The sequence below is a fragment of the Ceratotherium simum genome, chromosome 18 (assembly GCF_057802395.1).
Source record: "Ceratotherium simum simum isolate JZ-2026a chromosome 18, ASM5780239v1, whole genome shotgun sequence".
In the NCBI taxonomy this organism is placed as follows: domain Eukaryota; kingdom Metazoa; phylum Chordata; class Mammalia; order Perissodactyla; family Rhinocerotidae; genus Ceratotherium; species Ceratotherium simum.
Window position 1 is genome coordinate 54,485,767 of NC_141917.1, and position 15,015 is coordinate 54,500,781.

Consider the following 15,015-nt stretch of genomic DNA (forward strand, 5'->3'; position numbering starts at 1 on the left):
AAAGATATTTGGTGGACACAATTGAAAGAGAAAACAGGTTTCTATTTATGTTTTTACACGCAGGGCTGCCCCTAGACCCACTGCAAGGCACAGCACGGCTGCTACGGCACTCGCTGCTGCTGAACGTGGCGGGCGGGGCGGCCCCTGACGAACTGCGAAGCGTGCGCGCGGCCGCTGCGGCGCACTGGTGGGCGGGGCGCCCCCGTCGGACTGCGAGGCGTGCGCGCGGCCGCTGCGGCGCACTGGTGGGCGGGGCCGGCCCCTGTCGCCTCCGGGCGCGTCCGTGGCCGCTGTGGCGCGTTGGTGGGCGGGGTTGTTAGGGTGCCGGGCGGGGCTCTCAGCCGCTGCGCCCACTAGTGCTCGCAGGTTCGGGGGAGAATTCCAAAATGGCGCCCGGCAGCGCCGCATTAGTAAGGAGTTGTGGGATTGCACAAATGTCTCCTGCCGGTGTCTCAGTCCAGGGGAGAGTCCCAACTGGTTCCTGCGTCTCTGGCAGAAGCTTTAACGTTAGTAAATGGGTCTCTTTTACCTGTGTTCTTTGCGCTTTTCCAACTAGTGTTTTTGCGCTGGTTTCTGGGTCCAGTGAGTCTTCGCGAGCCCTTTAAAGAGCGGGTTTTCCATTCCCTACGGTTCTACAGTTTATAGTTTCCTGGATCCAATGCCCTTTGGTTTTTAAAGTCAGGTGTTTTGGGGGCTGTCTCTCTTGTGGAGATCTGAGGGTTGGGTTTCCTGATGTGGAGCTCGCAATCCCTTGCTCAGAGAAGAGTTGAGATCCCTCCTGCTTGTGGGTGGCTGTGGTTGGGGGTGGTTTTTTCCTCAGCTAGACCATTTTTCTGCTTCTCCTGTCGCTCTTGATTTTATCCTTTTATTCTTTGTTGTGGAGGCTCTGTTCATCCAGTTTTCAGGTCCCTATAGTTCTAAATTTGCTGTGTCCGTGGTAGGAGGTGAGTTCAGGATCTTCCTACGCTGCCATCTAAAATCCTCTTCCCTGCTCATTTTTAAATTTTTTTTTTGTTGTTGAATTGTACTTGTTCCTTATATATTCTAGATATTAATCCCTATTTAGATATATAATTTGCAAATATCGCCTTCCATTCTGTAGGTTGCCTTTTCACTGTGTTGATTGTGTCGTTTGATAAATAAAAGTTTGTAACTTTGACAAAATCCCATTTATTTTTGCTTGTATTGCCTGTGTTTTGATGTCATACCCGAGATATCATTGGCAAGTCCGATGCCATAAAGATTTTCCTCTGTTTCCTTTTAGCAGTTTTATATTTTTAGGTCTTAAATTTATGTTTTTAATCCCTTTTGAGTTAATTTCTGTGTATGGTATAAGTTAAGGGTCCAAAAATCAGGGAATATCCGATTTTTCCAACACCATTGTTGAAGATGTGAAAAGTTAACATAAGTGGAGCCATTTTTAAATAGAGCTCTGGCAGCCATTTCAGAGGAACTGCCTGCAAGTCTTACTCCTTGAACCTTTGGACTGTTTGAACTAGGCCAGATCTTTGGACTTAGCCAAAACCAATATTGTCTTCCAAACAACTGTTTGTAAAGCTAACAGGAAAGGAGACATCCTGACCACAAAAGTCAGGATGATTATGGACTCTCTTTCTGAAGATAGAATCGGTAACCAGCCGTGTATAGTTAAAGAATAACCTAGTTTATTAACACCTATAGAAGATTGTTTTTTCTCTTCTTTTCATGTAATTGCCCCTTTCCTTTCCCTGTAAAAACCCTCGTCTTTCACTCTGTAATTGGGACACTATTTGGGCTTCTACTTGAATCTGTGCTACTGGAATTGCAATTCTTCGATCCCAAATAAATGCTTTGCCTCTTAAACTGGTTTCTGTTTTTGAAGGTTGACAAGGAGACTATTCTTTCCTCTCTGAGTAGTCTTGGCACACTTGTCAAAGATTATTTAACCACAGTGACAAGGATGTATTTCTGAGTTGTCTATTATATTCCATTCATCTATTTCATCTAAATGTGCCAGTGCCACATTTTTTTATTACTGTACCTTTGTAAAAAGTTTTGAAACCAGAACATGTGAGTCCTCCAAAGTTGTTCTTTTTTAAAGTTCGTTTGCCTATACTGGATCGCTTGAGATTCCATATGAATTTTATGATGATTCTTTTCTTTTTTTTTTTTAATAATATTATTTATTTCGTTTTCCCCAAAGCCCCAGTAGATAGTTGTATGTCGTAGTTGCACATCCTTCTAGTTGCTGTATGTGGGACGTGGCCTCAGCATGGCTGGAGAAGCAGTGCCTCGGTGCGCGCCCGGGATCCGAACCTGGGCTGCCAGCAGCGGAGCACGGGCACTTAACTGCTAAGCCACGGGGCCGGCCCAATGATGATTATTTTCTATTACTACAACAAATGCCATTGGTATTTTGATACGGATTGATTGAATCTGTAGATTGCTTTGGATAGTATGAACATCTTAAGAATATTGTGTGCCCATCCATGAACATGGGATGTATTTCCCTTTATTTGTCTTTTTAAATTTCTTTCATCCATGTTTTGTAGTTTCATCGTATGAGTCTTTCACCTCCTTGGTTAGGTTTATTCCTAAGTATTTTATTCTTTTTTAAACTATAGAATTGTTTTCTTAATATACTTTTTGGATTCTCAATATTTTTGTATAGAAATGCACCTAATTTTTGTATGTTGATTTTGTGTCCTTAACTTTGCTGAATTGGTTTATTGATTCCAGCAGGTTTTTTTGGGGGGGTGGGGGATTCTTTAGGGTTTTCTACATATAAGATCATGTTAGCTATGAAGGGATATTTTTACTTCTTCTTTTTTTATTTGGATGTCTTTTTCTTGTCTTGCCTAATTGCTTTGGCTAGGAATCCCATACTTTGTTGAGTAAAAGTAGTGAGAGTGGGCATCCTTTCCTTGTCCTTCATTTTAGAAGAAAAGCTTTCAGTCTTTCACTTGAGTATGATGCTAGCTGTGGGCTTTTCATAAGTTGTTTTAATTATGTTGAGGTAGTTTCCTTTAATTCCTAGTTTGTTGAGCATCTTTATTATGAAAGGATATGTCAGATGCCTCTTCAGCATCTGTTTTAATAGATGATGATCTAGTTTTATTATCCTTTATCCTGTTAGTGTGGTACTTGCATTGATTTTTGAATGTTAAACCATTCTTGCATTCCAAGAATAAACCCCTATCGGTAATGGTGTATAATTCTTTTAATGTGTTGTTGAAATTGGTTTACTAGTATTTTGTTGAAGAAATTTGCAATATAACTTATCAGGAATTTTGTCTATAAAATTGTAGTTTTGTTTTTATTTTTCTAACTTTGATATTAGACTAATGCTGGCTTCACAGGATGAGCTTGTAAGTGTTCCCTCCTTCTCAATTTTTTAAAGAGTTATCAGGAAGATTGGTGTTAATTCTTCTTTAAATGTTCGTTAGAATTCTCCAGTGAAGCCTTCTAGCCCTGGGCTTAGCTTTGTTGAGAGGATTTTGATTACTAATTCAATCTCCTAACTCATTACTAATTTGTTTAGATTTTCTGTTTCTTAATTATTCAGTCTTGGTAAGATGTGTTTCTAGAAATGTATCCGTTTCATCTAAGTTATCCAATTGTTGCCAGACACTTGTTCATAGTATTCTCTTATAATCTTTTTTTATGTCTATGGCACCAGGTTAATGTCCCCTCTTTCATTTCTAAGTTCAGTTATTTGAGACTTTTCTATTTTTCTCTTATTTTACCTAAGGCTTTATCAAATTGTTGATCTTTTCAAAAAACTGACTCATATTTTCATTAATTTTTTTAATTTTCTATTTCATTTACCTCTGCTCTAATTCTTTATTATTTCCTCCCATCTGCTAGCTATGGGTTTTGTTTGTTCTTTTTCTAGTTTCTTGTAGTGTAAAGTTAGGTCGTTGATATGAGGTACATCTTTTTTAATATACTCCTTTAGAGCTGTAAACTTCCCTATTAGCACTGCTTTCACTGTATCCCCTAAGTTTTGGTACATTGTGTATACATTTCCATTTGTCTTAATATATTTTAAAATTTATTCTATGTTACACAAACAATCAATAACCAATCTATGGATAAGAAAGATAGAGTGATATTTATTGAGCCAATGCTGAGGATGAGCCTGGCAGTGCTATCTTCGCTAGAGAAGAATGCACTCTGGAGAAGTGTGGTTTACAGCATAGTTATATACTGTTTCAGAACAAAGAACATGCATCAAGCATGACAGGAATACATTTTTTTCCCCAAAGTCACAAGGAGATACTTTGCTGCAGTTTAGCATATACACAGCAGGTCAATTAGACTTGGTTCTCTGGGAAGAAAAGCTTATCTTCAAAGAAGTACTTGTATTGCCATCAGAGAAAGGGAGACATTCATTCCTATCTTTAAAGAGTGCATTCTTTGCTTTGGGAAAGTACTTGAAGCAGATGTACGATGCATGTTTGGAGGGCTATAAGTCAGGCTGTTCTGGAAAAAACAAGTTTTAGGCCAAATCAGGGTTAAACCAGAATGACTACCCCATATACCTCAATATGTGAAAACTTTTTATTATTTTTATTATCTTCATCATTTGTGATTTCTTCACTGACCATTTGTTGTCTAAGAATGTGTTGTTTGACCTTCTCCTTCTGACTGTTTTCACTTTGCATTATACTCTCAATGTCCATCCAGGTTGTCACAAATGGCTGGATTTCATCGTTTCTTATGGCTGAGTAGTATTCCATTGTGTATATATACCACATGTTCTTTATCCATTCGTCCATTGATGGGCACTTAGGTTGCTTCCAAGTCTTGGCTATTGTGAATAACGCTGCAATGAACACAGGGGTGCATGTATCTTTATGCATTAGTGTTTTCAAGTTCTTTGGATAAATACCCAGCAGTGGAATAGCTGGATCATAAGGTAGTTCTATCCTTGATTTTTTGAGGAATCTCCATACTGTTTTCCATAGTGGCTGCACCAGTTTGCACTCCCACCAGCAATGTATGAGAGTTCCCTTCTCTCCACATCCTCTCCAACACATGTTGTTTCCTGTCTTGTTAATTATAGCCATTCTGACAGGCGTGAGGTGATATCTCATTGTAGTTTTGATTTGCATTTCCCTGATAGTTAATGATGTTGAACATCTTTTCATGTGTCTGTTGGCCATCTGTATATCTTCTTTGGAGAAATGTCTGTTCAGGTCTTTTGCCCATTTTTTAATTGGGTTGGTAGTTTTTTTGTTGAGATGCATGAGTTCTTTATATATTTTAGAGATTAACCCATTATCAGATGTATGGTTTGCAGATATCTTCTCCCAGTTGTTAGGTTGTCTTTTCATTTTGTTGATGGTTTCCTTTGCTGTGCAGAAGCTTTTTAGTTTGATGTAGTCCCATTTGTTTATTTTTTCTGTCGTTTCTCTTGCCTGGTCAGACATGGTGCTTGAAAATATTTTGCTAAGACCGATGTTGAAGAGCGTACTGCCTATGTTTTCCTCTAGAAGTTTCATAGTTTCAAGTCTTACATTCAAGTCTTTAATCCATTTGGAGTTAATTTTTGTGTATGGTGTAAGGTAAGAGTCTACTTTCATTTTTTTGCATGTGGCTATCCAGTTTTCCCAACACCATTTGTTGAAGAGACTTTCTTTTCTCCATTGTTTGTTCTTGGCTCCTTTGTCAAAGATTAGCTGTCCATAGATGTGTGGGTTTATTTCTGGGCTTTTGATTCTATTCCATTGATCTGTGTGTCTGTTTTTGTGCCAGTACCATGCTGTTTGGTTACTATAGCTTTGTAGTCTATTTTGAAATCAGGGAGTGTGATACCTCCAGCTTTGTTCTTTTTTCTCAGGATTCCTTTAGCTAGTTGGGGTCTTTTGTTGTTCCATATCAATTTTAGGATTCATTGTTCTATTTCTGTGAAGAGTGTTGTTGGAACTTTGATAGGGATTGCATTGAATCTATAGACGGCTTTAGGAAGTATGGACATCTTAACTGTGTTAATTCTTCCAATCGAAGAGCACAGAATATCTTTCCATTTCTTTGTGCCTTCTTCAATTTCTTTCACCAACGTTTTATAGTTTTTGGTGTACAGATCTTTCACCTCTTTGGTTAAGTTTATTCCTAGGTATTTTATTCTTTTTGTTGCAATTGTAAATGGGAGTGTATTCTTAACTTCTCTTTCTGCTACTTCGTTGTTAGTGTATAGAAATGCAACTGATTTTTGTATGTTGATTTTGTATCCTGCAACTTTACCATTTCGTTTATTACTTCTAAAAGTTTTCTGGTGGATTCTTTAGGGTTTTCTATATATAAAATCATGTCATCTGCAAATAGTGACAGTTTCACTACTTCCTTTCCAGTTTGGATCCCTTTTATTTCTTTCTCTTGCCTGATTGCTCTGGCTAGGACTTCCAGTACTATGTTAAATAGGAGTGGTGACAGTGGGCATCCTTGTCTGGTTCCTGTTCTTAGAGGGAAGGCTTTCAGTTTTTCACCATTGAGGATGATATTAGCTGTGGGTTTGTCATATATGGCCTTTATTATGTTGAGGTACTTTCCTTCTATCCCCATTTTATTCAGAGTTTTTATCATAAATAGATGCTGTATCTTGTCAAATGCTGTCTCTGCATCTATTGAGATAATCATGTGATTTTTATTCTTCATTTTATTAATGTGGTGTATCACGTTGATTGATTTGCAAATGTTGAACCATCCCTGCATACCTTGAATAAATCCCACTTGATCATGGTGTATAATCTTTTTAACGTATTGTTGTATGCGATTTGCTAGTATTTTGTTGAGGATTTTTGCATCGATGTTCATCAGTGATATTGGCCTGTAATTTTCTTTTTTCGTGTTGTCCTTGTCTGGTTTTGGTATCAGGGTAATGTCAGCTTCGTAGAATGAGTTAGGGAGCTTCCCCCGCTCCTCAATTTTTTGGAAGAGTTTGAGAAGGATAGGTATAAAGTCTTCTTTGAATGTTTGGTAGAATTCACCAGGGAAGCCGTCTGGTCCTGGACTTTTACTTTTGGGGAGGTTTCTGATTACTGTATTGATCTCCTTACTGGTGATTGGTCTATTCAAATTCTCTATTTCTTCTTGATCCAGTTTTGGAAGGTTGTATGATTCTAAGAATTTATCCATTTCTTCCAGATTGTCGAATTGGTTGGCATATAGCTTTTCATAGTATTCTCTTATAATCTTTTGTATTTCTGAGGTGTCTGTTGTAATTTCTCCTCTTTCATTTCTGATTTTACTTATTTATGCCTTTTCCCTTTTTTTTTTGGTGAGTCTAGCTAAAGGTTTGTCAATTTTGTTGATCTTTTCAAAGAACCAGCTCTTCGTTTTATTAAGCTTTTCTATTTTTTTAGTCTGTATTTCATTTATTTTTGCTCTGCTTTTTATTACTTCCCTTCTTCTACTGATTTTGGGCTTTGTTTTTCTTTTTCCAGTTCCTTTAGGTGCATTGTTAGATTGTTTATTTGAGATTTTTCTTGTTTGTTGAGATAGGCCTGTATTGCTATAAACCTCCCCTTAGAACCGCTTTGGCTGTATCCCATAAATTCTGGCATGTCGTATTTTCATTTTCATTTGTTTCCAGGTATTCTTTCATTTCTTCTTTGATTTCTTCGTTGACCCAGTTGTTGTTCAGTAGCATTTTGTTTAATCTCCACGTATTTGTGGCTTTTCTGAGATTCTTCCTATAGTTGATTTCTAGTTTCATACCGTTGTGGTCAGAAAAGATGCTTGGTATTATTTCAATCTTCTTAAATTTATGGAGACTTGTTTTGTGGCCTAATATGTGATCAATCCTGGAGAAAGTTCCATGTGCATTTGAAAAGAACGTGTATTCTTCGGTTTTTGGATGGAATGCTCTGTATATATCTACTAGGTCCATCTGTTCTAGTGTGTCATTTAAGGCCAATGTTTCCTTATTTATCTTCTGTTTGGATGATCTATCCATTGGTGTAAGTGGAGTGTTAAAGTCCCCTACTATTATTGTGTTACTATCTATTTTTTCTTTTTATGTCTGTTAATAATTGCTTTATATATTTAAGTGCCCCTACATTGGGTGCGTAGATATTTACAAGTGTTATATCCTCTTGTTGGATTGTTCCCTTGATCATTATGTAATGCCCTTCTTTGTGTCTTTTTACAGTTTTTGTTTTAAAGTCTATTTTGTCTGATATAAGTACTGCTACCACAGCTTTCTTTTCCTTGCCATTTGCGTGGAGTATCTTTTTCCATCCCTTCACTTTCAGTTTGTGAGTGTCTTTAGGTCTGAAGTGTGTCTCTTGTATGCAGCATATATATGGGTCTTGTTGTTTTATCCAATCAGCCACCCTATGCCTTTTAATTGGAGCATTTAGTCCTTTGATGTTTAAAGTAGCTATTGATAAGTATGTACTTACTGCCATTTTTTAACTTTTTTTTCCTCAGTGTTTTAGTAGTTCTCTGTTCCTTTCTCCTTTATACAGAATTGATGGTCTGTTTAGTTTGACCTCTGTCTGAAAGCTGTACTCTTTAACTCCCCTCCTACCTCATTTTATGTTTTTGGTATCATATCTAACCTCTTTTTCGTGCATTTGTATCCATTACCTCTTATCATGGAAATAGATAATTTTCCTATATATGGTCTTCTCTTTTCCCCTTAAATTAGTCCGTTTAACATTTCTTGTAGCACTGGTTTCTTGGTGACAAACTCCTTTAATTTTTGTTTGTCTAGGAAATTTTTGATCTCTCCTTCCATTTTGAATTATAACCTTGCTGGGTAGAGTATTCTTGGCTGTAAGTTTTTTCCTTTTAGCATTTAAATATATTGTGCCACTCTCTTGTAGACTGTAAGGTTTCTGCTGAGAAGTCAGCTGATAGCCTTATGGGGTTTCCTTTGTATGTAACTTGTCTTTCTCTCACAGCTTTTAGGATTCTCTCTTTATCTTTACTTCTAGACATTTTGATTATGATGTGTCTTTGTGTCGGCCTCTTTGGGTTTATCTTGTTTGGGGCTCTCTGTGCTTCCTGTACCTGGATGTCTGTTTCCTTCCTTAGGTTAGGGAAGTTTTCATCTATTATTCCTTGAAATAGATTTTCTGCCCCTTTATCTCACTCTTCTCCTCTAGGACACCTATAATACGGATGTTAGTGCGCTGATGTTGTCCCAGAGGTCCCTTAGACTCTCCTCACTCTTTTTAATTCTTTTCTCTTTTACCTGTTCAGCTTGGATAATTTCTTCTAGTCTTTTGTCCAGCTCACCGATCCGTTCTTCTGTATCCTCTACTCTGCTTTTGAGTCCCTCTAGTGAATTTTTCATTTCCAGTATTGTATTCTTCATTTCTGATAGGTTCTTTTTTATATCTTCCATTTCTTTGTTGACATTCTCACTGAGTTCATCTATTCTTCTCCCCAGATCAGTGAGCATCCTTAACACTCTTTGTTTGAACTCTCTGTCAGGTAGATTGCTCATTTCTGTTTCACTTAGTTCCTTTTCTGGGCTTTTGTCCTGTTCCCTTACTTGGAAGGTATTCCTTTGCCTCCTCATTTTGCCTCTTTCCCTGTGCTTGTGTCTATGTATTAGGTAGGTCACTTATGTCTCCTGCTCTTGGATAGGTGACCTTATGTAAGTGATGCCTTAGGAGGCCTGCAGTGTGCTTCCCTCAGTTCTCAATATTCCAGGGGTGACCCCTATGTGGGCTACGTGTGTCCTTCTGTTGTGGCCTGTTTGCTCTCCCTGTAGGCTCCCAGGGAGGCTGAGTTATGCTCCTGGCCAGCTGTTGTAATGCTCAGCTGCTTGTAGTTGTTGTGGGTCCTTCAGTCTCTTTATCAGGTGTGGGGAGCCCCAGCACCATTGGCTGCAAGTTCTAATACCACATTTGTGTTGCAGTATTTCTTTCAAGCGAGTAGGCTCCCTGTGTGGCAGGTTGTTAGGCTCAGGGGCTTACAGTTGCTATAAGCCTCCAGCCTTTAGGTCTCTTGTCAGCTCTCTGAGGATTGCAGCTGGGTGCGGCTGGCCTCAGGCACGGGAGCACCCAATTGTTTCAGGCTTTGGAAGGTGGGGCAAACCCCCACGTGGGTCTTTGAGAAGCACAAGTCTTCTGCGGCTGAGAAGCCCTGCCGCCCACAGGTCCACACACACAGTCAACACAGTCTTGCCCCATGTGCGCGCCCTGACCTCCCGAAGTGGACCCAGTCTCTCCACAGCAGGAGCCCCACACACTCCACCGCCACCCTACAGTCTCCACCTGCTCTTTGTGCATCCCCTGCCCCACTGAAGTGGGCTGAGTTGCCAGGCTGCAGAGAATCCAGTCACCAATCTATGCAGGCCCACAAGTTGCCTGAGGGCTTGTTGTTGGGTGGGGCCAGTCTCCAGGGTGGGCTGCCTGCCGTGACTGAACTGGATTAAATCGGTGCTCTAGTGGGTGGGGCAGACCTGGGCTAGCAGTTCCCAGGGAGAACTCCAATGGCGTCTGTGTCAGCACACCCACACCTGGCCACAACAATGGCCGCCGCCAATGTCCAAATCCCTGGAAAGGTCTCACCCCTCACCGAGGTGCACTCAGGGCCTATCAGGTGAGTCTCCCTTCACCAAAGCACTGTGTACCTTTCTTTCTGGTGATTTTAGGTTGCTTTCTGAAATGGGTGAGTTTGCGCATGGGCCCTTTAAGAGCAGGTGTTAATTTCTTTGTGAACCAGGTTTTCTGGGGGTTCTCCCCATTGTTTTAGTAGCAGGCAAAGCCAGATATTATGCCACTCAACTTGATTGTGCTGGGTCCACAAGATGCCCACAGCAGGGGCACTCCCTGGCTCAGGGCCCCACCCCTTCAGGGAGGGCTGCATACCTTTGGTCTGCTCCTGGGCGGCTGTGAGGCACTGAAGCTTGTGAAGGCGGCATTTTTCCTCTCCCGAAGGGAATCTCTGCCTTTTGCACCTCAATTAGGACTGTCGTTTGTTGCAGGAGTTCCTCTGATCCAGTTTTCGGCTCTGTCTCAGGGGTAATCTTTCCACGAGTAGTTGTAAATTGGCTGTGTCCATGGCAGGAGGCGAGGTCAGTCTCCTTACGGCGCCATCTTGACTTTGAATCACACCCATTATTTCTTATTTCTCCTGTAGTACACTAGCAGTGTGTGCTTATTGATATGTTTGAAGGCCCTAGGGTTCTCACTTTGCCAGATCGCAAAGGGTTTCAATTTGTAGCCTGCAACATTATCCCCAAGTAAGACTATTATCTTGTCTTTAAAAACCTTGATACCTAGCATTGACTTGGCCTCCATATGAATGAAAGTCCTTTCAGGCATCCATTTCTAGAATAAGAAATTTTTGTCCATATTGAATATTTGTTCTGGCAAGTAATTTTCCTCCACAATCAGCTTATCTAGACTTTCCAAAAATTCTTCAGCTGCCTTCACATCAGCAGTTGCAGACTCACCACTCACTTTCATGTTATGCAATGAATAATGATTTTTGAATTGTTTAAACTACTTAGAGCTAGCAGTAAATTCAACATTGTCTTTAGGTCCAGTCTTTTCTTTTAATATTGGAAACAGTCTTTTTACTTTGGCTGTGATTGTCATGGCACTGAGAAGGATACGCTCCTGTGTCTGGTCTTCAATCCAGGATATTAGGAGTTTCTCCATGTCTGATATAGGCCATTATCAAATTTTTGTTAGTCTCATTGCCTTCAATGAAGCAGATCCTTTAACAGCTTTCATCACTTTGTTCTTGTTCTTCAAGATTTTAGCTATGGTGGGATGGGACATGCCTGTCTGATGAGTACTAACAATCACTGATTTTCCATATTTATAGTCTTTCATCACTTTTAATTTTGTTTCCATATCAATCACTCAATGTAGCCTCTTATTGACAATTTGGAAGTTGATTTTATACACTTAGAGGGCCATGATGAACAAAACAACATGAGATTAAACCAAGCACAAGAAAATATAATGCAATTAAGAGATGCAAAGTAAGAGTAAACACGAGATGTACGAGGCTACTGCATGTGTAACATGGCATATTGTTTTACAGTAGACTTTTTTTAATAAGTAGAAAGAGTACACTCTAAAATAATGATAAAAAGTATAGTATAGTAAATACATAAATCAGTAACAGTCATTTATTATTATTTTCAAGTATTATGTACTGTGCATATTTGTATGTGCTGTAATTTTATATGACTGGCAGTTCAGTAGGTTTGTTTACAGAAGCATCACCACAAACATGAGTAATCCATTTCACTATAACATTATGATGGCGACAACATCACTAGGTGATAAGAATTTTTGAGCTTCATTATTATCTTTTCTGACCATTGCTGTGTATGTGGTCCATCATTGACCAAAACATGATTATGCAGTTCATGACTGTATATAAAAAACAAGCAAACAGAAATTTAGGAGTTGAAGTATACAACTGAATTGAAAAATTCACTAGAACGCTTACCAGAAGACCTCAACAAGCAGAAGAAAAAAATCAGTGAAGTAGAAAGCAGGCAATTTAAAATTATGCAATTGAGTTGTGAAATGACCTGAAGACACTCACAAACTGAAAGTGAAGGGATGGAAAAAGATACTCAACGCAAATGGCAATGAAAAGAAAGCTGGGGTAGCAGTACTCATATCAGACAAAATAGACTTTAAAACAAAAACTGTAAAAAGACACAAAGAAGGGCATTACATAATGATCAAGGGAACAATCCAACAAGCGGATATAACACTTGTAAATATCTACGCACCCAATGTAGGTGCACCTAAATATATAAAGCAATTATTAACAGACATAAAAACAGAAATAAACAGTAACACAATAATAGTAGGGGACTTTAACACTCCACTTACACCAACGGATAGATCATCCAAACAGAAGATCAATAAGGAAACATTGGCCTTAGACGACACACTAGAACAGATGGACCTAGTAGATATATACAGAGCATTCCATCCAAAAACCGAAGAATACACGTTCTTTTCAAAGGCACATGGAACATTCTCCAGGATTGATCACATATTAGGCCACAAAACAAGTCTCCATAAATTTAAGAAGATTGAAATAATCCCAAGCATCTTTTCTGACCACAACGGTATGAAACTAGAAATCAACTATAGGAAGAAAATCAGAAAAGCCACAAATACGTGGAGATTAAACAAAATGCTACTGAACAACGACTGGGTTAACGAAGAAATCAAAGAAGAAATCAAAAAATACCTGCAGACAAATGAAAATGAAGATACGACATGCCAGAATTTATGGGATACAGCAAAAGCAGTTCTAAGAGGGAAGTTTATAGCAATACAGGCCTATCTCAACAAACAAGAAAAATCTCAAATAAACAATCTAACAATGCACCTGAAGGAACTGGAAAAAGAAGAGCAAGCCAAGCCCAAAATCAGTAGAAGAAGGGAAATAATAAAAATCAGAGCAGAAATAAATGAAATCGAGACCAAAAAAACAATAGAAAAAATTAATAAAACCAAGAGCTGGTTCTTTGAAAAGATCAACAAAATTGACAAACCTTTAGCTAGACTCACCAAGAAAAAAAGAGAGAAGGCACAAATAAGTAACATCAGAAATGAAAGAGGAGAAATTACAACAGACACCTCAGAAATACAAAAGATTATAAGAGAATACTATGAAAAGCTATATGCCAACCAATTCGACAATCTGGAAGAAATGGATAAATTCTTAGAATCATACAACCTTCCAAAACTGGATCAAGAAGAAGTAGAGAATTTGAATAGACCAATCACCAGTAAGGAGATCGAAACAGTAATCACAAACCTCCCCAAAAGTAAAAGTCCAGGACCAGACGGCTTCCCTGGTGAATTCTACCAAACATTCAAAGAAGACTTTATACCTATCCTTCTCAAACTCTTCCAAAAAATTGAGGAGTGGGGGAAGCTCCCTAACTCATTCTACGAAGCTGACATTACCCTGATACCAAAACCAGACAAGGACAACACAAAAAAAGAAAATTACAGGCCAATATCACTGATGAACATCGATGCAAAAATCCTCAATAAAATACTAGCAAATCGCATACAACAATGCTTTAAAAAGATTATACACCATGATCAAGTGGGATTTATTCCAGGGATGCAGGGATGGTTTAACATTCGCAAATCAATCAACGTAATACACCACATTAATAAAATGAATAAAAATCACATGATCATCTCAATAGATGCAGACAAAGCATTTGACAAGATACAGCATTCATTTATGATAAAAACTCTGAATAAAATGGGTATAGAAGGAAAGTACCTCAACATAATAAAGACCATATATGAGAAACCCACAGCTAATATCATCCTCAGTGGTGAAAAACTGAAAGCCATCCCTCTAAGAACAGGAACCAGACAAGGATGCCCACTGTCACCACTCCTATTTAACATAGTACTGGAAGTCCTAGCCAGAGCAATCAGGCAAGAGAAAGAAATAAAAGGGATCCAAATTGGAAAGGAAGAAGTGAAACTGTCACTATTTGCAGATGACATGATTTTATATATAGAAAACCCCAAAGAATCCACCAGAAAACTTTTAGAAGTAATAAACGAATACGGTAAAGTTGCAGGATACAAAATCAACATACAAAAATCAGTTGCATTTCTGTACACTAACAACGAAGTAGCAGAAAGAGAAATTAAGAATACCATCCCATTTACAATTGCAACAAAAAGAATAAAATACCTAGGAATAAACTTAACCAAAGAGGTGAAAGATCTGTACACCGAAAACTATAAAACATTTCTGAAAGAAATTGAAGAAGACACAAAGAAATGGAAAGATATTCCATGCTCTTGGATTGGAAGAATTAACATAATTAAGATGTCCATACTTCCTAAAGCCATCTATAGATTCAATGCAATCCCTATCAAAGTTCCAACAACATTCTTCACAGAAATAGAACAAAGAATCCTAAAATTTGTATGGAACAACAAAAGACCTCAAATAGCTAAAGGAATCCTAAGAAAAAAGAACAAAGCTGGAGGTATCACATTCCCTGATTTCAAAATATACTACAAAGCTGTAGTAACCAAAACAGCATGG

At 38.6% G+C, this 15,015-nt stretch overlaps 1 protein-coding gene across 2 annotated transcripts in view; it reads left to right on the forward strand.

Moving 5' to 3' along the window:
• The first annotated feature begins 362 nt into the window (after positions 1-362).
• Positions 363-15,015, forward strand: part of LOC101393611 (Golgi-associated RAB2 interactor protein 6-like) — a 108,063-nt gene continuing 93,410 nt past the window's right edge. For both annotated transcript variants that reach the window (XR_015555124.1, XR_015555123.1), the window contains exon 1: positions 363-506. The gene's annotated coding sequence lies outside the window, so the exon portion shown is untranslated. The remainder of the gene's footprint in view (positions 507-15,015) is intronic.